Here is a 24,555-nt window from a genome sequence, read left to right on the forward strand (position 1 = left end):
TTTCGTATTAAAGATGTGGTATGGTACCTTGTATTTAAAGTATTTAATGGGGTGGAGCTTTTTCTATTAAAGTGGTTATTCTTAGATGTAATTTAATGAAAAGGGTTTTTTTGCATTAAAGGTGTAGTGTAGTACTTTTTATTCAAAGTATTTAATGGGGTGGAACTATTTCTATTAAAGTGGTTGTTCTCAGATGTAATTTGACGGTAGGGGTTTTTCATATTAAAGGTATGGTATGATACTTTTTAGTTTAATACTTTTAAGTTACTTTTAATACTTATAATCCACAACACATTTTATGTAAAACAATAGCACATTAAGTAAGGGAAATAGAGAGATTTCTTTTTTCATTAATAGAATCATTTTATTTGACAACTCAAACTTCAAAGAGTATATTATAATGTAAACAAGGTAATCTTTATCAGCGTAAGACAATACTAATAGTTTTAATTTAGTTTTCTTTGCAAAAACTTTGAATCTTTTGCAGAGTGATGTTTTATGCACTCTCATGACCCTTCTTGTAGCTAAGCACACAAAGTAATCTTCACAGAGCTGCTTTAGCTAAAAATATTGCTTAGCAGTTTTCAGCTCAGCAGAAATGAGCAGGATACCATACCAGTCACAAATTGTTCACATAGCATGGTAGTTATGCTGGTAACCAGATTTTGGCAAGCATATTTATGTTTGTGCTTAGCTACTTTTGGGCTTTAAGCACCTCTATGAAATTGTGCAAGTTTTAAAATACAAATACCAGAAATCATAGATAAATCGTTTGCAACAGATTGTATGCTAGTAACACTTTTTACTATGAGGAATGTTTTCTTGCCCAATTGATTATGGTGCAACAGTTCTGTCATCGTATCAGGTATTCCTGTCAAGAAACTACAATGTCTGGTATTGGATTTGGGTTTAACTTATGTTTTTTCACTTGGTCAATTAATTAGTTTATCAAGAAAATATCAAAATACTTAATGACTCGTCAGCCTGTCACATATTATTAGGCAAAACTTGTGAAGGACATTTTATTTAAATGTCTAGTTTTTCATTAATATCAAATAATAATTTGCTTTTAAGATCTTTGTCCACTATGCAAATAATACCTCTTAAAGGCACTGTACACCTTGCGTAAGATTTGAGTGAGATATTACCTCTTCTCAAAAACTATGTCACTTCAGAGGGAGCCGTTTCTCAAAACGTTGTATACTATCAACAGCACTCCCATGCTCGTAACCAAGTAAGTTTTTATGCTAACAATTAAGTAATTACCACGAGTGTCCAGTGTCTTTAAGTCAACAACATTAAATGCAAAGATTATGGCTACTTATAATTATTAAGTTATGAGCTACCTTTAAAAATTTGTGAAGCTTTAAATTGTGGAGTAAAATAAGTGTACCTTGCAAGAAGTCTGATTTTAGGATAAGGTTTTTTTCCTCCTGGTAACAAAAGTCTATACCAGACCCACTATCTTTCTGAAATCTTGAAGCCACTCTTTTGAGAAGTTTGCCACCCCGAGAAACAGTAAATTTTTCTCGAACTTTGTGAGTTCAAAATACACACATTGTGTGCTTGCTTGCAAATGGTACACTTACTTTTTACAATGATTCCTTCATAATGCCTTGAAGACCCGTGAGGTTTCAATAATAAAAATTACTTTTTCTCTCAAACTCTGAAGCTTTAAAGATTGTAATGAGAGTTGTTGGCTACACTCTCTAAGTTTTAGGATATCAGTTTTTTTTATGCTGTGAGATGAAAACATTGAGGTGTCCTAAGATGTAACAGGACACAAAACAAGGAAGTCAAACACTTCTATTTATGCTTAACAATGTAACTCATTGCAATCTTGCTTCTGCATCTCTCCTGCGCCAGGAGTGTGATTTAGACAGACATGGCACATTATTCTACTTTTTATTATAATTTATTACTATTAAATGAACTAGACATAACTAGGGGTGTTTAATTTGCCCTTGTCATCAAAATATGGTGATCCATTAATGATGACTCCATTTATACATCATTTAAATTTTCAGATCAATTTTGCCAAAGTGTACCTTAAATAAATTGGATCCGATTTGCCTGAACTAAATTTTGTAAATTTGTTTTAGGTCAGGCATGGTGTAAAGCACATTCCAGATCTTTTACTTATCATCATACGATGCGAAATAATTTCATTCCTAGTTTATGGTTTAACTTAAGAAATATCAATGGTTTGTACTAAAAACCTTTTTAATTATTTAAAATTGTAATTTTGTACAGTCAAAGGGGTTTTGTTAATCAAAAACATGTTTCCTATCTTTTAAATCTGTAATCAATCTGTAGGGACAGACCTCTCATTTCGGGTTAGGCTGGTGCCAGCATTTCATCCCCAAAAATGTTGTGGTATGTGACGAGATATTCTGTTGGTATGAGTGCTGCAAAAACAGACCACCCTTTGATGTTAGTGTAAAACAACCACAGGTATTTTACCTTCCTCTTGCGTAACCCTCACACATATTAACAGGTGATATGTAGACAGTGGGCTGACTACACGCAGTTGCAGGTCTCGGAAATGTGTGACAGGTAGACACCATCTACATATTAAGACAAACAAATGTTTATTATTAAGGTATATTTAGACTGTGACATTAAACAATGTAATTTTAGTTTTTCATGTGATAAAAAAAGAAGATAAAGATGATCGAGATCGAACAATGAGATGTAAGCATTTGAAGGAACAGCCATTTAATTATGTTGAGGTATGTGTAAATTTTGTTTTCAAATTATTTACTTCCCAGATCCCCCCCAAGAAAAGTTGTTAGAATTTCAGTTTGTGTAGATATATTTAACAGCCACGTGAGCGGAATGTTTTCACGGGAGGGCGGAGCCTAATGGATCGGTCTATTGCATTAACTATCATGACAAAGTAGTGAAAAAAGTAATGAAAACAAAGCTGGGATAGATTCATGATTGATCCATCAGCTTTCGTAATGTGCAGAATAATTTCCGCAAACTTTTGTAAAGGGGAGAGCAGTTCACTTACCTGATTCAATGTAAATGGTTAGGAAGCTCATCAACTGCAGGTCTCTGACATCTTCTTGGTTTATGAGTAAATCTCTGTGGAGATGACTGCCCTCGCTGTCCGATGACTGCCCCAGCTATCAATGCAAACAGAAAATACAATAACGCTTTAGTAAGCTTTGAAGTAAGAGCAAGTAATGAAGTACAAGGGTAGTTTGAACATTTACCATTAAAGATCAACTTCAACATTTTTAATAGTAATAATAATAATAAAGGCTTTTTATTCAGCACTCAGGTCAGTCACGTAGTGATGCTCATGGCGCTTCAACATTATCACCCCTGGTCACCAGGCCTTACATAATTCCTTAAACCATCTCAGCTCCCTGGGAAGTATACAGCCTGTGCTGCCAAATACTAAGCTAATCAATCACAAGAACCAACTCTGCCCTCACAGATACGCATTTAAGTGTCTTGCTCAAGGACAAAAGTGTCACGTGAAATAATTACATAAATGTGAGTAAAACTCAATCAAATTGGTTTCAACCAAATTATTTTCAACTGTCCAAAATCTCAAATTAATGTTGGTTCATATAATTTAATTTAACTGTTGACTGATTATAAAACCTTTTTGTCCGTGGTTTTTGTTGAGCCAAGATAATAAAAAGTCTAAAAAAGCAACACTTTGCACTATTAGTTATTGAACCCACATGTTGAAACTAGTTCTTACCTGTTGATGGGGAAGACCTTGCTGTACTTTGACACTGGGTAGCATCTGCACCATGCATCTTCATATTGAAGAGGTAGACTTCATCTAACAATGGCATCCGTCTGTAGCTAAACAAACACAAACAATATCTTGTAAAAGAGGTGTGTTGTTGTGTGTCTTCATCTGCAGCAACAATTCAATAAGGCGGCATTCAAGTCGTCTCAAAAGACTTGATTTCAACATATCAAGCAAAATGAAAAAGTTTGCACATGTTTCTGTGATGTTTCTTTTTTTTTAGGGGGGGGGGGTTGAGGACTTGAGCAGGTGACGATTATACTCTTCTTTCTTTTATGAAAGTCCATGTTCTAGAATAATGGCACAGGTTTTTAGTGTTAGAATACTTTAGAGACCATAGTGGCCTGAATCAGCAGTGACCTTAAGCCAGACTCTTAACCAATGCTTCGTCCTTCGGATGGGACGTAAAGCCGTTGGTCCCATGTGTTGTGTAACGCATGGAAAAGAACCCAGTGCACTTATCAAAGAGAGAAGGGGTTGTTCCCCCCGGTGCTTCTGGCCGTAGCACCTTGTGAGCCAAGATTATAAAAAGTCTAAATAAGCAACACCTTGCGCTATTAGTTATTGAACCCACATGTTGAAACTTGTTTTTTGTCTCCCCCCCCATTAAATTTTACAGTTTGGTGGCTGGTGGGCGGTACAATAGAAGAAAGGTGGCAAGTTTGCCAAGAAATGAAGGAAACTATGATAGATTTATGAACTAACAGCTGTTCTAATATTCACGACTTGGGAGTTTCCCTTACCTTTTATCAAGGAGAGAGCAGTTCATTTATCAGTCTCTTGGTACATTGTTAGGAAGCTCATCAACTCCAGGTCTCAGACATCTACTTGGGTGATGTGTAGATCTCTGTGGAGACGACAACCCTCGCTGTATCATACAAACAAATAAAACAATAACGCCTTATTAAGCAAGTAACAATAATAACAAGTAATAAGCACAAGGGTAGTTTGAGATTTTTCAATAAAGATCACCTCAAGCAAGATTTAAATGTTTGTTCTTTTGTTTTAAAACAAAATTGAGTGTGTAATGATTTACAATTATACACACTCTTTTTCCTTTCTATATATCTAAAAATGGGTTCACAATTTAAAAAAAAAACTTGTTTTGATCTGTGTCAAGCTCCGCAAAAATGCAGAGTTTTCATGAAAACAGCGCTGTGAGGTCTGGATACACGCATTGGAAGTTTCAAATGATCTTCAAGTTCATGATTTGACAAATTTTACATCACAACACAGACTGCTTTTACACTAGTAGTCTGAGGAAGTGGTAATTCAGTGTTAATTTCACTTTTTGATTTTATGGGTCTTTAGTGCTGGGAACCTTGAAAAGCGCCACCAATGGCAGAAAAAACACTAGTTAAAAAAATGAAGGGGGTGGGTAGGTTTTGTTTTTATAAAATTTCAACAAAAACTACAGAGAATTTCAACAAAAACCACAGAGAGAAGAATTTTACACTTCTCATGATGTATCTCAAATTATGTGGTGATTGATTTTGTTCAATTTAACTGTTGATGAAGATATCCTTGATTCTTTAACATGTATGTTTATAAAACCATTTTTTCAGTGGCCTATGTTGGGCCAGGATTTTAAATAGTCCAAATAAGCAACACTATTGAACCTCCATATTGAAACTGGTTCTTACCTTTTGCTTGGGAAGACATCGTTGTACTTTGACACTGGGCAGCATGGACATCATGCATCTACTTTTGGAGTGGTAGACTTCATCCGACATTGGCATCTGTCTGTAGCTAACAAGAATAAACAATATTATGTAATATTGTATATATGGTTTTTCTTCATCTGCAGCAACCGTTTAATAATGCTTTGACTAAAGGGCCCCATTCAAGTCATCTCAACATCTTTCAACAATTCAAGTATAATAAAAAAGATGGCCCATGTTTCTGTGGTTTGTATTTCCACTGGGGGTTATTTTGTTGATTGAGGAATCGAGTAGGTGATAATTCCACTCTTTTTCGGGTGAATCTCCGTGTACTAAGTGTCTGAATACTTTAGAGACCATAGCGACCGGAATCAGCTTGTACAAAAAATAACGCTCAAAGCTGCAAACAGCTGCAAAAGGTTTACCAGCTGCCACACAACCAAAAGGTGAAAATGATAGGAAATTTGGTTTCATGTTTTTTTTATGACAAACTTTGCAAAGCAAAACACACTACCATTTGTGTTTACTAGTTATAACTCTTAGTGTTAAATTTTGATATTTGATTTTCCCCAAAACAGTATTAATTCCCCCTCCCCTAACATTAAGTTCACTCAATGTTCGGTTGCCAGTAGAAGGTACAAATAAACTCAAATAATTAAGAAAGGTGGCAAGTTTGCCAAGAAATGAAGGAAACTATGGCCCATGTTTCTGTGGTTTTTTTTTCTCTTGCATGTCCACTAGGGGTTATTTTGTTGAAGAGGAATCGAGTAGGTGACAATTCCACTCTTTTTCGGGTGAATCTCCGTGTACTAGAATAATGGCTCAGGTTTAAGTGTCTGAATACTTTAGAGACCATAGCGACCGGAATCAGCTTGTACCAAAAATAATGCTCAAAGCGGCCGCAAACAGCTGCAAAAAGTTGACCAGCTGCCACACAACCAAAAGGAGAAAATGATAGAAAGTTTGGTTTCATGTTTTTTTTTATGACAAACTTTGCAAAGCAAAACAACCCCCACACTACCAGTTGTGTTTACTAGTCATCACTCTTGGTGTTAAATTTTGATGCAAGGAAAATTTGATATTTGATTTTCCCCAAAACAGTATTAATTTCCCCCCCCCCAACATAAAGTTCACTAAATTTTACAGCTCAGTTGCCAGTAGAAGGTACAATAGAAGAAAGGTGGCAAGTTTGCCAAGAAATGAAGGAAACTATGATAGATTTATGATCTAACAGCTGTTCTTATATTCATGACTCGGGAGTTTCCCTTACCTTTTATCAAGGAGAGAGCAGTTCATTTATCAGACTCTTTGTACATTGTTAGGAAGCTCATCAACTCCAGGTCTCAGCAGCTACTTGGTTCCTGTAACATGCAAAAAATATATAATATAACAATTATTTCCTTTACTATTAATCAAAATATGTTGATACCTCACCATGCAATGCCTCAAATCCCAGATTCCCTTTTAGCTTGAACACCTTTCGCTTCCTTGAAAAAACATCTGCAATGTTCTGCATCATGAAACTTACCGATCTAATGCTTCAGAAGTTGCAGATAGCACTACACTTGGAATCGTTCAAATAGGTATCACAGATTTTGAGTAAAAATCAACTACTCAACTACTGCTCTTTTACCGCTAATGCCGCGATATGCCGACCCCGACCCCGACCGTGCGCAGATTATTTTTCCTAGGACAAACGTGTGGAATTATCTGCACACGTTCGTCCTAGAAGGAAAAGATACCCAATCCGCGCTTCATGTACAAATATACGGACACACGTCTGGGTTTTGATATCAGTGGTGCTGGGGCCAAGGATACGGAGTGGATTGGACCGATTTATGGGGCTACAGTGTAACGTGTGTAACGTAGGCTATACGGCGCGGGTAAAATCGCCATTTTAAAAAGTGAATCCGCGCTTACCTAAAAAATAAACTCATAATTTGTTGAAGTATTACAACCTATGCAAAGATCAATTGAATTTTTCAAATGAGAAATACCTGAAGATATGTTCGATTCCTTTAGAAGAAGGAAATGTGGTGGTTAATGAAGAAATAATTGACATTTACCTCGGCCTCAAATTGCTCACTTCGCATCGATACTCGCCTCGTCGTTGGAAATAGTCTGGCGCGCGAAGAACAGACCCAATGATACCGATTTCCGAATAATAGAAGTAACCGAAACACAAGCCGGTTACCAAAGTCGATATTTTCAAGAACGCTAAATTTTGAAAACATAACGCTAATCGATAGGCAAAAGTAGCATAAAGATAACAAAACATGGAATCGATTCTAAGCAAAAATCGACCCTTTTTTGTTTTGGCAAGGAATATCAATGCGAAAGCCCATGTCTTCTGCTAGGCAGCAATGAGCAGGGTACCAGTCACAACAAATTGTACATCTCACGTAATAGTTTGACTGGTAACCTTATTCTGGTAAGCATTTGGTTGTGCTTTTAGGTACGAAAGTGCACATACCTCGGTATTGCGCCCTCTTGGGATCAACACGGCTGTTAAAAAAAAAGTTTATTTGAATGTATTTTCCGATAAAAACAATTTCGAGGAGTCTTGGAACTCTCGAGTATTCATTATTCCGGCATTCAACAATATTGTTTTCACATAAATAAATAAAAGTATTAAATAAATAATCAACTATCGTCGGGCGTCATGTAACTTGAACTTTAATAGTAGATCTTTGACCTAGTTTTTAGCTAACTTTTGTTTTACGAAGGAAAAAATCTTGCTAATCACAGAAAAGGTTACTGTTTTGACTGGTGCCCCACTAAATTTTTGCTTAGCAAATAAACTTGTTTAATTTGTTTGTATTTTTTCTGCTTATCAGATTTATGAAATCAGTCCCACGTTTCGATCGTATGTCAAACACGTGTAAAACAAAAACAACAACATTGGTTGATCACTTCCCTGACTTCTCAGATGCTAATACAACTTAACAAAAGGCTGTACAGAAAGTGTACAGACTACTTGGTAGGGACAGAGAAGCGTTGGGTCACCCACGTGGGGAAGGGTATCTTCCATAATAATAATAATGGGGATCAATGGCAGGGAAGAGTCGGGTTCAACGGGGTGAAAAGAAACTGACGAAATTACCCGAAAACAAACTGGGAAATTGGCAGATAGCGACTAAAGATTGATCTGTTAAAAAAGTAATTATATGTAAAGAGCGAAGAAAACTGTCTTGGAAAAAGAAAAGTTATTTGGGATGTTGAAACCATACAAATAGTATAATCCAATTGATACATTTTTAATTTCTCACTACGTCTCTATCAAAACAGGTGTTATATCTACTTCTCAGCGGATGGTGGTATTGATCAACTTCTAAATTCTCCCTACCTTAAGACAACAAATCTCAGTTCTATTTTTCTGTGTCTTCTATTTTCTTCCAGGATCATTGTTCACTTAATTATCAGTCAATAATAATCTCACCATGTAAACACTGGTTTAATAATTTCACGAGTTTACCCCATGCAAGAAGACGTACCCAATCACCCCTTTTAAAATAAATAGTTTGAACTCTTGCAGGGCCCGCCCATTTAGTACCTAATATGGTCACAAAAGTTGGGCAAGAAAATTCTAGAAGGTCCGGCTTTGTTATGCAAATGTCAAAGCTGGTTGCTGATTGGCTGGGGGCTTGACGGAGCACGCCGGCCGGGGTCGTAGGTGAAAATCTGCATGATTTGCACATTTCAAAGAAAAAATGGAGGACTTTGAAAGTTTCCGTGTCTTTTATCTCCAAGAAACTCAGCTTTTCACCGGATTTCCGAGTTCAAACTACTACAAAAGTGCAATTGTGAGTTGAGATTTTGTTTGTCTTGATAATAAAAGTGCTGCAAAGAATTTTCATTCGCACAATTTGAAGAAATGTTGGATTTTACAACACAACCCGCAGGCCGAAAAGTAAAATAAAAAACACATGTACGTGTTGACTCAATTATTCGGTGCGCAGACGACATTGTTGAAATGTGCAGGTGAGATCTACCGAATATGTTGTCCGAAACTTCTCCAAATTGAAAAGTATTATGCACAACTAAAATTCGTTTAAAAGCATGCCCAAGTGCTACGGACCCTTAGAAAAGAAAAACTGTGTTCCGGTTGTGTGAGTTTGCTGTATAATCTTTGTTTTTAACATTTTGTGAGGCTGAGTTTTGAAAACTTACTTTTTGCACAATCGTCCATGACAACCTGTCCACCCAACAAAAGAGCATGCAAAGTGAAGCGAGTTTGTTCTGAAACTGAGCCTAAAATTCATAAAGCCGGTTAGCAGAAAATTCTTTGCTAAACAAAAAGTTGGTGCAGCACCATTTGCAACAAACTTTATGAAAAAGTAGCTGGTAAGGCTGTTCCTGCTAAGCAAGATTTGTCTGTGCTTAGCAAGTTTTTGTACTTTTAGACTATCTAAATTTGGCCCTGGTGTCACTGAATAAGAACAATATTGTGCTGAAAATTGTTAAAATAATTGGACATTAATATTGTCATAAGGATTTAGCTCTTTATATCTTACAAACATATTTTAAAACACATTTCCAGAAGAAGTTGAAGTATTTCAATGGAGCTGTGGCCTGTGCCGCCCATGTGGGCCCATTTTCAAAGCCTAGCGCAGAAAAGTAATGCTAAACAGAAACAAGTTATCAGCCACTCCATGACAAGTTAACATTGTTTTTTGTCTGGTGCCCATATCATATTTTGCTTAGCAAAGAAATTTGTCAAGTAATACTTTCTGTTTGACAACTTGACAACTTTATTAAATTGGGCCCAATTTGATAAAGCCTGTCAGTGTAAGCTTAACAATTTGCTATGTACAGAAAAATCATGCCTGACAGAAACTGGTTACTTTAGCCAACATTCCATAAATGTTTGTTTCTGCAATTTTCTGTGTTCAGACAGCTTTATTAAACTTTGCCCAGTATAATTGAAAATTGTGTTTTCCCATAAAAAGTTTTTTTTAAATTTTATTTATGTACATGATGCATAAAAACAAATCAAAATAAATATGTGACGTTGCCAACGTTTTCAAAAAACAATAATTATTACCGTATATTTTTTCTTTTTACCACCAATTCGAGCCCATGCTGGAAAGCATGTGTCAACAAGGTGAAGATGCCTGGAAAATGTCATGATTATACTCTGTCAGTCTGTGTCAATAAATAAAAAATCAAATTGTTACACTTTTAATCCCCACAGTCAACACCCTATGTTGGTAAAATACACTGCATGTTGTGATTTCCTCTTTTACGTTGCCACAAACACTGAGATTTCCCAATTTTTACATGGTATATTAAAGTGCGGGCATGGGGCCAAAAACATCTACTTGCTGCCTTTTAGTTTTTAACAAAGGGACAAAATGTTTGACAGAGATAAATTTTCAATAAACAGACACTCATCGTTTACGAATTTGTTTGTAATCCCCGCGCAGTTTTCACAAAGTTTGACAGTGTTCAACAGTTAATTACTCAACTCTTAAGTGCACAAGGCTGTCGCTAGGGCCCACCAAAAACACATTCAAATTGGCCTGTGAGAATCGGTTAAAACTACAACTCACGTATATACTGCCCTCATTCAGTTGTTTATAACCATTATTGATCAATTTTGTTTAATGTGATAATCAAACGGGGGCATTATTGACAAATTTCAAGAAAAACATGGTTGAATGTGTTTTGGTTTAATTGTGTGATTTTGCACTGAAAAGCGACATGACGCCTCCTTTTGGACCAGAAGAAGCACAGGAATACCTTTAAATTATCACAAAATGATTCTGATTGAAAAGACGAATTAAGTGATGGGTGACTATGGTATGGTAAATGATGGTTACTATAATATGACCAATGACACTCACATGAATCGCAGTGGAGGCATTCTAGTCCGGCCAGAACCTGCTACCATGGATTTGTTTACAAAACTGCAGTATAATCCATTGCCATGGTTATTATTATTATAAAAACGTTGATTAAATTATAAATACTTTATTCATATTCTCACATGTTATCTCCTTGGCTAAAAATAATTTCACTGGTTCAGATCTGTATCTTAAAGCAATCGCACAACATCGGAAAACAGTATTGTCCAAAGGCCCACACTTCGTGTATCACAATTTATATATAAAATTTAGGCTCAATTGGATCAGAGTCGGGAGAAAATAATGGGAAAACCCACCCTTGTTTCCACTTGTTTCGCTGTGTCAGGACATGTTTTTAAAATAAATCTGCTATTCTCGATATATCGAGAATTTGATAATTGGGAAACAGTTTTAATATTTTCTCAAAAAGAAATGCATTTCATGGAATAATATTTTAAGAGGAGTCGTTCACCATTACCTTCTGTAAACCCTGTAAGTTGTTTGTAAATCTGTGAACTTTTAATTCTTGTTCTGATCAGAAAATGTCCAATGGCTTTAACCAGGTAGGCCTACATCACCAAGAACCATAAATGAGTTGCATTGTTCGTTTTAATTTACAGTTAAAACAATAACATTAATCTGTTCACCACAGGGTTAAATAAACATACTGAGATAAAATTTAAACATATTTGCATGGTTTAAGATCTCCACTTTTATGCTTGAACAAAATTGTTAAAATAAAGCAAACTAACTTACTGGTTTGCTGTATCATGAGCTCCCTTGCTATCACATAATGTTGGCCTCAAGCTCCCAAGTTTTTCTTAGTCTATCATGGCTTATTTGTAGAATAATCCCATAGGAGATTTCATGGAGCCATGTGCCCAACAGTTAAACATTGCAGAGTGAAGTTACACCATTCTTGTTTAATTATCAAATGACAGTTGCTCATTGAGGCCTACAAGGTCTCTTTCAAAAGCACATACTACTTTTTTTTATTAATGAGGTGTGTTTGTTTCATTTGCCTATAGCTCCAGTCTCCAAAAAATCTACATGTCGACAAGGTTGAGACCTAATCATCGAACAGTCTGACCATAGAAACTACTTTCTCTGTAAACAGGTAAATTGAAACCCTTACAGTCTCAATTTCTTCTTTAGTATCCAAAGTGAATGATTCAGAAGGACTTGGGCCAGTAGGCTCAAATGACAGTTGCTCATTTAGGCCTACAAGGTCTCTTTCAAAAGCACATACTACTTTTTAACAATAAGGTGTGTTTGTTTCCTTTGCCTATAGCTCCAGTCTCCAAAACATCTACATGTCAACAAGGCTGAGACCCAATCAGCGAACAGTCTGACCATAGAAACTACTTTGTCTGTAAACAGGTAAATTGAAACCCTAACCGTCTCAATTCCTTCTTCAGTATCCAAAGTGAATGATTCAGAAGGATTTGGGCCAGTAGGTTCAAATGACAGTTGCTCATTAGGCCTACAAGGTCTCTTTCAAAAGCACATACTACTTTTTAACAATAAGGTGTGTTTGTTTCCTTTGCCTATAGCTACAGTCTCCAAAACATCTACATGTCAACAAGGCTGAGACCCAATCATCAAACAGTCTGACCATATATAGGAACTACCTTCTCTATAAACAGGTAAATTGAAACCCTTACAGTCTCAATTCCGTCTTCAGTATCCAAAGTGAATGATTCAGAAGGATTTGGGCCAGGAGGCTCAAATGACAGTTGCTCATTTAGGCCTACAAGGTCTCTTTCAAAAGCACATACTACTTTTTATTAATAAGGTGTGTTTGTTTCCTTTGCCTATAGCTACAGTCTCCAAAACATCAACATGTCAACAAGTAATGTTTGATGAGACCAAGTTATCATCATACAGCCTGACAAAAAGAACTACCTTCTCTGTAAACAGGTAAGTTGAAAGCCTCAAGCTCGGTTCATACTTCCTGCGAAGCCGCTTTGCCATACGAATGTTGACATCACAAATTGGCACAAATACTTCAGAATTTGAAGCAGTTGAGTTGTTCTCAACTCTCTTGCTAATATTGCAGCAAAAACAGAGTTGTGATGTCAAATTCACATCAACATTCACATTCGCAGAGGGTTTGAGCCAGGCTTAATAGTCTCAAAACCTTCTTCAGTATCCAAAGTGAAGGAATCAGAAGGACTTGGGCCAGTAGGCTAAAAATGAAAAGTACCCTTGAAACTATATCAATGTCATCATGCAGAGCTTGGTAAAAAATGTACAATTTTGGCAAATTTCATAAAAATAAGTCTAGAACTTTGGAAAATCAAAGGGGGCCACTATGTATCCCCTTCCCCCTCTGTCATGTAAGTCTGAAAGGGCCCAGTCAAGGTTCTGTGTAAGGCGCCTTGTCAAAACCTCCCGGGCGTTCCTCCGCTGACAGTCTGCAGACTGGACAGCAAATACCGCCGTTGCTAAGGACCTCGGACAGTCCGCGGAAGATCGGCCATGTGCGTTGAAGCGCGGCGAAGTTAATGAGCTATCCTTGCCGGGCGCTATTGTTAGTATAACAATAAGTCTCTTGAATGAACAAGTTGTATTTTCAGGTCATGAATATCAGCGGCTTTGACGCGGACCGGCCGTGCTCTTTCAGAACAATACATTTTCTACTCACGAATACCATCCTCCTCGAAGCGGACAGGCCGCACCGACAAGACAATTACACCATCCAGCGCATGTGATAATCAGGGAACGATTTCGCCTGTATCACATCGCAATTTGTGATGCAATTTTGATGATTTGCTATGCAATTGTAAAAAGTGCATCGCCAATTGGCGAAGCATAATTTGCAACATTTATGCTTGATGCAAAAATATAGATTTTTAACTTGAAACCATTCACATTTAATCAATTTTCCCGCAAGAAAAAAGATGCTAAATTAATAAGAAATCACCACTGCCGCGACTACAAAACGTTTTCTTCCATGATGTTGAATACAGTATGCTGCTCTGGCAGTAGGGCAAAATCGACCAATGAAAACATTCGCTACGCGCTATATGGAAATTCAACAGCCAATAGAAACATCGGTCTCTGAAACTGTGGCTTCCTCCCCCTCAGACATTGGACAAACCAGACTATCTGGTTGTTTTGACATGGAGACACACTCGCACAGGTGTGTAGATTTGTTTATTGGTGACGGTGACTTGGGATTTTATAAATAAGAAACTAATGTTTTCCGCTTGGAAAGTAAGAACGAACAGTTAAAATTGTCCCTTGGATACTCTGACCCACTTGGAACGGAGTTTGCACGTAGCCTGGAGTTTTTGTCAGTCAAAGCCGGGAATAAAGACAACCATTTTTAAAATTCATGTTTTGGTTATGTAGGCCCAACCAAGTCTTAAAAATCACACATTGGAGGAAATGGGATTTATTTACACATCCACCCTTACTTAAAGTCTGCAAAGGTAAAACCATTGTTAACCACCTACGTTCCTCCGCGGTTCCGCCGGTCAGCTCATAAGCTGGACCTTATAATGGCCGACCGGTCGCTCTGCGGAGCCCCTGGAATATTCATGTTTATTGACATGTAAATGAGCCGTGGTGGCCGTGGACATGCCCGGTTGCTACGGGTTCTTTTGTTACAAAAATTCGCGGACTCCTGCAGAATTCACGCGGAATGGAACGGCTTGGAGGTTTTGACAAGGCGCCTAACTTGAATCAATTTAACCAAAATCAAGCCTTCAAAATTCAACACTGAATTTAAAATGTTGGTTTGTTCTAATAACTGATAACAAAGTTCACACCTACACAAAAACCTCCAGCAAACTGTTTTAGGATTTTTACTTCCCATCCAATCACTGTTGCTAGTCAAAATGACTTTCGTTGGGCTGTTGTTTTAACAAAAAGGTGTATTTATTTTGTTTACCTACCTGCAGCTCCAGTCTCCAAAACATCTACATGTCAACAAGTAACTCTCTGAGATCCACTTATCATGATACAGCCTGGCATGAAGAACTACCTTCTCTGTAAACAGGTAAATTGGATACTTACAATCCCAATTCCTTCTTCAGTATCCGAAGTAAAGGATTCAGAAGGACTTGGGCCAAAAGGCTCAAATGGATGTTTAATATCACAGGGTCTCATTCCGATCTTATAAAGCACAACCAAGTTGGAGTCGAGTGATTTAGCAGAAGAGGTTATGGAAATATTGAGGCCACATGCTGGCAAGAATTCTTATAAACAATTGCTCATTTTGCATCACTTCCATCTCGAGCCCTATAAGTGTGTGGGGGGGGGGGGGCGGCATGGAACCCTCTACTATATTTAGTGCCTGTAGCTTTTTTTGCTACATCTGACCACCACCAAATTTTATGACTTTAACCAATATCTATTTAGGGTCATCTTGTAAATAAAATATGAAGGTCCTGTGTTACCATTTTGACCTTGGGGGAAATTATCTTAAAAACAATTGACGTTATTTTGGGGGTCTTTCACTTCAAACTGTCCATGTATGCTTTTTAGTTCTCTCAAGAAAGTGGAAGTGATTTGTCACAATATAGTGTTTTATTACCACATACGACACAGAAACACTTTGGTTTGATCAACAGAGTGGCCTGAGCAGCCTTTTATTTGTTTATGCTGCAATGAGCTAAGCCATAACAAAATGCTAGCCGGTCTGTGCTGGCTTGATCACTTTTGTCTGAGCAGCCTTTGAGTTGAGTTGACAATTTTATCAGTCATCAATTTTCGAATTCCCACCGCCATCCCAATGGGGTAAATGAAACACTAAAGCACTAAATCCCTGGTTGCGCTTTGTGAGTCTATTGTGACTAGGTTTTTTATATTCAGGTATTGGAAAATATCGGAATAGTTTTTCAACTGTTCATGGTGTTCTGAAAGTATTTTTGATAACAACTCTAAAGTGAAAGCAATTCAGTTGAAAATAATTACTTGAAGTGTACTGTTTGTTTTTGTTACAGGAAGGCTTTCCATTTTCAAAGATGTCTACACTTCAACAAGTAGATGTCTAATAAACTGGCATGTGATTAAGGAACTGCTCTTTTTAGTAAAAGGTAAGTTTGCTAACAGGCAATTTAGCAATACTCAAACCCAAATTGAGATCCTAGTTAGGCCTCATGTGTAGTGTACTTTACACAAAATCAATATGGGAAGCAAGCTAACTTGATGCAAATAATCAGAACGCATTGTTTTTGTTTTTTAAAAGCTTGGGGTTGAACAAAACAAAATTGACAGAGCTGAGATTTGTAGCCTGATGCTGGGGTCTTCCTATTTTGTCAATATCTTTGTTTGGGGTGAAAGTAAAAAGCCATACAACCGTTAACTGCCATGAAGCCAGTGATCACACCCAAGTTTATGATACAACCTGGGAAGTGGCAGCCAGGGGATCACCTTGAAGGGATTTGAATTTTCATTTCAAATATCAAGTTGTAACAAAGTGGCAAGCTGACTGAGTACATGCGCAATCTCCTCAGATTTCATGACGGCTCTAGATTTTCAGAAAAGAAAGTGAGAAAAATTTTACTTTTTTTTGTTTATAGTTATAAGTCCTGTTTTCGTGTTTATACAGAATAACTTTGATTGGGCTTGAAATATTTGTTTTTAACAGAAGGTGTGTTTGTTTTGTTTACCTGTCTGCAGCTCTAGTCTCCAAAACATCAAGTAAATGTCTGATGAGACCAAAATATCATCATACAGCTTGACAAAAAGAGCTACCTTCTCTGTAAACAGGTAAGTTGAAAGCCTCAAGCCCGGTTCATACTTCCTGTAAATGCAAATACGATACGAATGTTGACGTCACAAGTTTGCAAGGAATACTTCGAAGCAGTGGAGTTTTGCTCAACTCTCTTGCAAATATTGCAGCAAAAACAGAGTTGTGACGTCAAATTCTCATCAACTTTGCATCGCTTTCGCATTCGCAGGAAGTTTGAGCAGGGCTTAACAGTCCCAATTCCTTCTTCAGTATCCAAAGTGAAGGATTCAGAAGGACTTGGGCCAGTAGGCTCCAATGAAAAGTACCCTTTTAGTGATTAAAGTTTGAAACTAAATCCATGTCATCATGCAGAGCTTGGTAAAATGTACAATTGTGGCAAATTTCATAGAAATAACTCTTGAGTTTTGGAAAAATCCAAAGGGGGTCACTATGTTTCCCTTTCCCTGTAAGTCTGAAAGGGCCCAGTGCAGTACTGATGGGATTCCTTGAAACTTACTTGAGGGAAAGAACCATTGACCCGAATCGAGCCAACAACGTGGCAAGCTAACTGTGTACAATTGCAATCTCCTTAGATTGGAATGCAGCTCTAGTGTTTCAGGAAAAGTGAGAAAAATATTACTCTATATTTTTTAATTATACATACATGTTTTCTTGTTTATACAGAATGGCATTGTTCTTAACAGAAGGTGTGTTTGTTTTGTTTGCCCGTCTTCAGCTCTAGTCTCCAAAACATCTACCCGTCAACAAGTAAATATCTGATAAGACCAAGCTCATCATACAGCTTTGCAAAAAGCACTACCTTCTCTGTAAACAGGTAAGTTGAAACCTTCAAGCCTAGTTCATCTTTTATGCGAATGCGATATAAATATTGACATCACAAATTTGTAAAGAATAATTCGCAAATCGTAGCAAAAACAGGTTGTGACGTCAAATTCATGTCAACTTCGCATTCGCAGGAAGTTTGAACCGGGCTTAACAGTCCCAATTCATTCTTCAGTATCTTGAGTGAAGGAATCAGAAAGTAACTATATCCATGTCATCATGCAGAGCTTGGTAAAAATGTACAAATGTTGCAAATTTCATAAAAGTAACTCTAAAACTTTTGAAAATCAAAGGGGGACACTATGAATCCCCTGCCCTCTCTGTCCTGTATATCTGAAAGGGCCCAGTCTAGGTTCTGTGTAACTTGATTGAGGGAAGAATTCATTCAAAAGTTCACACAAAAACCTCCAGCAAACTGTTGTAGGAATTTGATTCAATCGCTGTTGCTATTTAAAATGACTTTCGTTATAGACTAGAAATATTTGTTTTAACAAAAAGGTGTGTTTGTTTTTTCCTGCCTGCGCAGCTCCAGTGTCCAAAACTTCAACATGTCAACAAGTAAATGTCTGAGACCCAATTATCATCATACAGCCTGGCATAAAGAACCACCTTTTCTGTAAACAGGCGAGTTGAAACCCTTACAGTCCCAATTCCTTCATCAGTATCCAAAGTGAAGGATTTAGAAGGACTTGGGCCAATATAGGGTAAATTAACAGTTGCATATCACAGGGCCTCTTTACAAAGTACAACCAATTTGGATTAGAGTGATATAAGAAGAGGTTATGGAAAGACTGAGGCCACATGCTGGCAGGAACTTCTAATAATTGCTCTTTTTGCATCACTTCCACCTTGTATGACAACTCTAAAATTACATTAAAACACTATCGAAATGGGGGGAGGGGCATGGTGCCCTCTACCATACTATTTAATGCATCTCACCACTATCACATATTATGACTTTAAAAGCAATAATTATTTAGGGTCATCTTGTAAACAATACATTGAGTCGACTGGTACCATGGCAACCATTTGTTTGACCTAGGGTGTAATTATTTACAAAACAATTGTAGTTATTTGTTCGGGTCTTTAACTACAATTAACAAACTGTCTACATGCTTTTTTAGTTTTCTCAAGAAAATGGAAGTGATTTGTCACATGACAGTGTTATCATGCATTGTGGGAATTCAAAATGACCACTATATGCAGTGACCATCTTTATTTTTTAAATTTCAGCATGTACTTTGGGTTTCTAACTCAAAAGAAATACTAATCAAAATATCATCAGTTTGGTTGCACCCTCGTCCCTCAAAGATAACAGGAATGTCAATCATTAAGAGGAAAAACAAAAGACAAAGTTTTATTATCTGAACAAAATGTGGTAGCCCACAACAGTGGTCAGTTAACTACAAATGGGAGACTTTGGAATGCTAAGTGGCAGCAGACTTACAAGGTAAATTTCCATTGCTTACGTAGTTCTGAGCATGCGCACATTACCGAGAGCAATGGATTTTACCTGGTAAGTCTGCTGCCACCAAGCGTCCCAAAAGTATCCCATTACTCTTTAATAATTAAATGTATAAAGTGAAAGCAATTCATTTGAAAGTAATTCTTTTAAGTCAACTGTTTGTTTTGTTACAGTACGACTTTCGACGTTCCACATTGCAACACTTCACTTTTGTTTGAGCAGTCCTCCTGTTACCTTTTTCGCTTGTAAATTCACCACGATCTTAAGGCCTCTACTCCTGTTATCAATTTGGACCTGCATCGGGACAGCAAAATGTCTGTCACTTCTGGAATTGGTGAGTTTCTGCTTTCAATTTTGATTAAGGAACTGAACTCTTTAGTTAAAGGTACATTCCTAAAAAGCAAGTTCTATTAGTCATAATATAACACCTTAAAGGGCTCCTAGTTAGACCTGATGTATATTTTACACAAAATCAAGAAATGCAAAGCAAATTGCAAATAATCAGTGTGTATTGTTTTTAATTGTTATAGCTTGATTCGATACCTTTCGATACTTTGAGAGCAGGGCCATTCCAGTTTTTAATTATCTCTGCAAACTGTTTTGCTAATCATACTTTTTGGCATCCATACAATTTTCTCTGTAAACTTAAATCTTTCAGAGCCAGAGATGCAGCTGTTCCCCGAAATCAAATGCAGTAGGAATCAGCTCTGCTGACATCACTGAAGGCTACAAAGTACAAGGAGAGCAAGGCATATGAAATATCAGCATCTAATCATCAGGACACCCTAGATGTTTATTGTAGAAATCTTAATAAAGAACAATTCAATAATTGTTCTTAAATTTTGAAAACTATTCTAGATGTGTCAGTAACATGTTTAAGTTTTTCCAATAATAAACAGTTAACATTTCTGTAAATAAGTGCACCATTGCAAGCAAGCACACATTATGCGTTTTTATGCGCTACTTGGCGATCTTAGGGCCTTGGTGGTGCGGCACTCGAATTGTTTGGAATCCGGAAGTACAAAGCATGAGAAATTCCAGACTTATTGCGAAAAGGGACTTGGACACATGCACGTGGCATGTGGGGTCTCAGCCCGGCCGGTTGTTTCACATCTGGTGGTTGATCTTAAAGGTGCATCTCTGGTGTTATCACAAACTATGGTTGACCAAACGGGTTAGTTCCTAGTCTAGGCCATGGGTCTAGGGACCGCGTCTCAGGAGTAGGGGGTGCCCCCCCTCAGACGGGGGCATGGACCTGGGCGCTGATTTAATATAGTATGAGGGCCCTTATGATCTCCCGGGCGTGTCGGGGCTGGTATCCTGGGACCTGCACGTGGTGGCCCTGCTTTTAACTAGCCTTACCAGGATGATATAGGCAAAATTATGAACCAAATAAATTAAACGCTTGCGATGGTGCATTTATACAATACCTTACCCTTTACTCTCATGAGTGTAATATCCAATGTAATACTGGCACAACTTTTTAGGTCATCAATTTTCTAATTGTGGTTTTTCAGCTGTACTGTTTGAAAATAGGTTAAAGTACATTGCTGTGCCAGACATTCACTCTTTTGCTCATTAAGTTTTGGTTGCATGCCTGTTGCAACTAGTCAACAGAAAAGAAACAAAAATGTTTGAGTTCACTCTTTGGCTCTCACGATGAATACAAAAAAGAGAGGAAAAGGGCGTTTGAGAGAACTTGAGAAAAAAATAAAATAAGTGCATTGTCATGAATACATCTGTATTGTGTAAACAAATTGCTCAATAAGTTTATATATTCATGTTGAGTTTGTCTTTTTATTTAATCCTGTTCTTTTAACTGATTTGGGACCATTTTATTTTTCGGTAAATTTTTATAAATGGGCCGTTTTGAGCCAGGATTTTCGGTTTAAAAAACTGCAAGGGGTTAAACTTGTTCTTTTGACTGATTTGGGACAATTTTATTTTTCAGCCAAATTTTAAAAATGGGCCTTTTGGGGTCAGTATTTTTGGTTTAAAAATAGGCAAGGGGTTAAACTTGTTCTTTTGACTGATTTGGGACCATTTTATTTTTCAGCCAATTTTCAAAAATGGGCCTTTTTTGGGTCACGATTTTTGGTTTAAAAATCTGCAAGGGGTTAAACTTGTTCCTTTGACTGATTTTAAGTTTCGGCCAACTTAATGAGCCTTTCCGAGTGGATGATTTGGGTGCAGGGTCGGAGAGGTGTTCATTAGGGCAGTTTTTACAGCAAAACATGTAGAGTTTAGTCAAACGAGGGCGCTATAACAAAAAACGTGCATTTTTTTCATCATTTTGATTGCCTAACAGTTTTTGTTATAGCGCCCTCTAGTGGCCGTGAGTATTCAGCATTCAAAAGTTTTTGCTATAGCGCCCTCTTGAGTGCGGAAAAACTTAGTCTCCAAAATACCTTGTAGGGCGCCCTCCCCGGCTTGAAATTCTTTGGCCGTATTCAAGGTCATTCAAAAGAACAAGTTTAACCCCTGGCAGTTTTTTAAACTGAAAATCCTGGCTCAAAAAGGGCCAGTTTTAAAAATTGGCCAAAAAATAAAATGGTCCCAAATCATTCAAAAGAACAAGTTTAACCCCTTGCAGCTTTTTAAACCAAAAATCCTGGCTCAAAAAGGCCCATTTTTAAAAATTGGCCAAAAAATAAAATGGTCCCAAATCATTCAAAAGAACAAGTTTAACCCCTTGCAGTTTTTCAAATCAAAAATCCTGGCTCAAAAAGGCCCATTTTTAAAAACTGACCAAAAAATAAAATGGTCCCAAATCATTCAAAAGAACAAGTTTAACCCCTTGCAGTTTTTTAAACCAAAAATCCTGGCTCATTAAGGCCCATTTTTAAAAATAAAAAAAAATTGGCCAAAAAATAAAATGGTCCCAAATCATTCAAAAGAACAAGTTTAACCCCTTGCAGTTTTTTAAACCAAAAATCCTGGCTCAAAAAGGCCCATTTTTTAAAATTGGCCAAAAAATAAAATGGTCCCAAATCATTCAAAAGAACAAGTTAAACCCCTTGCAGTTTTTTAAACCAAAAATCCTGGCTCAAAAAGGCCCATTTTTAAAAATTGGCCAAAAAATAAAATGGTCCAAAATCATTCAAAAAAACAAGTTTAACCCCTTGCAGTTTTTTAAACCAAAGATCCTGGCTCAAAAGGGTCCATTTTTAAAAATTGGGCGAAAAATAAATTGGCCCCAAAACAGTCAAAAGAACAAGTTTAACCCCTTGCAGTTTTTAACAAAAAATCATGGCTCAAAAAGGCCCATTTTTAATAATTGGGCGAAAAATAAACTGGCCCCAAATCAGTCAAAAGAACACGTTTAACCCCTTGCAGTTTTTTAACCAAAAATCCTTGCTCAAAAAGGCCCATTTTTTAAAATTGGCCGACAAATTTAATGGTCCCAAATCATTCAAATGAACAAGTTTAACCCCTTGCAGTTTTTTAAACCCTAAATCCTGGCTCAAAAAGGCCCATTTTTAAAAATTGACCAACAAATAAAATGGTCCCAATTCATTCAAAAGAACAAGTTTAAACCCTTGCAGTTTTTTAAACCACAAATCCTGGCTAAAAAAGCCCCTTTTTTTAAAAAGAACAAGTTTAACCCCTTGCAGTTTTTTAAACCAAAAATCCTGGCTCAAAAAGGCCCATTTTTTAAAATTGGCCAAAAAATAAAATGGTCCCAAATCATTCAACAGAACAAGTTTAACCCCTTGCAGTTTTTTAATCAAAAATCATGGCTCAAAAAGGCCCATTTTTAATAATTGGGCGAAAAATAAATTGGCCCCAAATCAGTCAAAAGAACAAGTTTAACCCCTTGCAGTTTTTTAACCAAAAATCCTGGCTCAAAAAGGCCCATTTTTAAAAATTGGCCAATCATTCAAAAGAACAAGTTTAACCCCTTGCAGTTTTTTAAACCCAAAATCCTGGCTCAAAAAGGCCCATTTTTAAAAATTGACCAAAAAATAAAATGGTCCCAAATCATTCAAAAGAACAAGTTTAACCCCTTGCAGTTTTTTAAACCAAAGATCCTGGCTCAAAAGGGCCCATTTTTAAAAATTTGCCAACAATTTAAATGGCCCCAAATCCGTCAAAAGAACAATTTTAACCCCTTGCGGTTTTTATAACAAAAAATCATGGCTCAAAATGGACCTTTTTTAAAAATTGGCGGAAAAAAAAAATGTCCCCAAATCAGTCAAAAGAACAAGTTTAACAACCCCTTGCAGTTTTTTAACAAAAAACTCTGGCTAAAAAAGGCCCATTAAAAAAACATGGCCGAAAAATAAAATGGTCCCAAATCAGTCAGAAGAACAAGTTTAACCCCTTGATGTTTTTTTTACAAAAAATCCTGGCTCAAAAAGGCCCATTTTAAAAAATTGGCCGAAAAATGAAATGGCCCCAAATCAGTCAAAAGAACAACTCTAACCCCTTGCAGTTTTTTTAACAAAAAATCTTGGCTCAAAAGGACCCATTTTTAAAATTGGCCGAAAAATGAAATGGCCCAAAATCAGTCAAAAGAACAAGTTTACCCCTTGCAGTTTTATTTACCAAAAATCCTGGCTCGAAACGGCCCATTTTTAAAAAATGGCCGAAAGATAAAATGGCCCGAAATCAGTCAAAACAACAAGGGTAACCCCTTGCAGCTTTTTAACAAAAAAATCCTGGCTCAAAAAGGCATCTTTTTTAACATTGGCCGAAAAATGAAACGGGCCCCAAATCAGTCAAAAGAACAAGTTTAACCCCTTGCAGTTTTTTTAACAAAAAATCCTTGCTCAAAAAGGCCCATTTTTTTTAAAAATTGGCCGAAAAATGAAATGGCCCCAAGTCAGTCAAAAGAACAAGTTTAACCCCTTGCAGTTTTTTTTACAAAAAATCTTGGCTCAAAGGGACCCATTTTTAAAAATTTGCCAAAAAATGAAATGGCCCCAAATCAGTCAAAAGAACAAGTTTAACCCCTTGCAGTTTTTTTAACAAAAAATCCTGGCTCGAAAAGGCCTATTTTTTAAATTGGCCGAAAAACAAAATGGCCCCAAATCAGTCAAAAGAACAAGTTTAACCCCTTGCAGTTTTTTTAGCAAAAAATCTTTGCTCAAAGGGACCCATTTTTAAAAATTTGCCGAAAAATGAAATGGCCCCAAATCAGTCAAAAGAACAAGTTTAACCCCTTGCAGTTTTTTTAACAAAAAATCCTTGCTCAAAAAGACCCATTTTAAAAAATTGGCCGAAAAATAAACTGGTCCCAAATCGGTCAAAAGAACAACTTTAACCCCTTGCAGTTTTTT

The 24,555-nt window shown here is 36.9% G+C and overlaps 1 long non-coding RNA gene and 1 pseudogene across 2 annotated transcripts; one reads left to right on the plus strand and one right to left on the minus strand.

Annotated features, from left to right (window-relative positions):
• Nucleotides 1-338: 338 nt before the first annotated feature.
• On the minus strand, nucleotides 339-15,264 carry LOC139940954 (uncharacterized; annotated as a pseudogene).
• On the plus strand, nucleotides 9,144-18,433 carry LOC139940956 (uncharacterized). Of its 2 annotated transcripts, none has more exons than XR_011786511.1 (9): nucleotides 9,144-9,239; nucleotides 12,311-12,399; nucleotides 12,836-12,928; nucleotides 13,103-13,202; nucleotides 15,191-15,288; nucleotides 16,235-16,327; nucleotides 16,914-17,003; nucleotides 17,650-17,800; nucleotides 18,335-18,433. It is a non-coding gene; the product is annotated as an uncharacterized lncRNA (long non-coding RNA). The 2 variants fall into 2 exon arrangements; XR_011786510.1 differs by having other exon boundaries at nucleotides 17,702-17,800.
• The last annotated feature ends 6,122 nt before the right edge of the window (nucleotides 18,434-24,555 follow it).

The sequence above is a fragment of the Asterias amurensis genome, chromosome 8 (assembly GCF_032118995.1).
Source record: "Asterias amurensis chromosome 8, ASM3211899v1".
In the NCBI taxonomy this organism is placed as follows: Eukaryota; Metazoa; Echinodermata; class Asteroidea; order Forcipulatida; family Asteriidae; genus Asterias; species Asterias amurensis.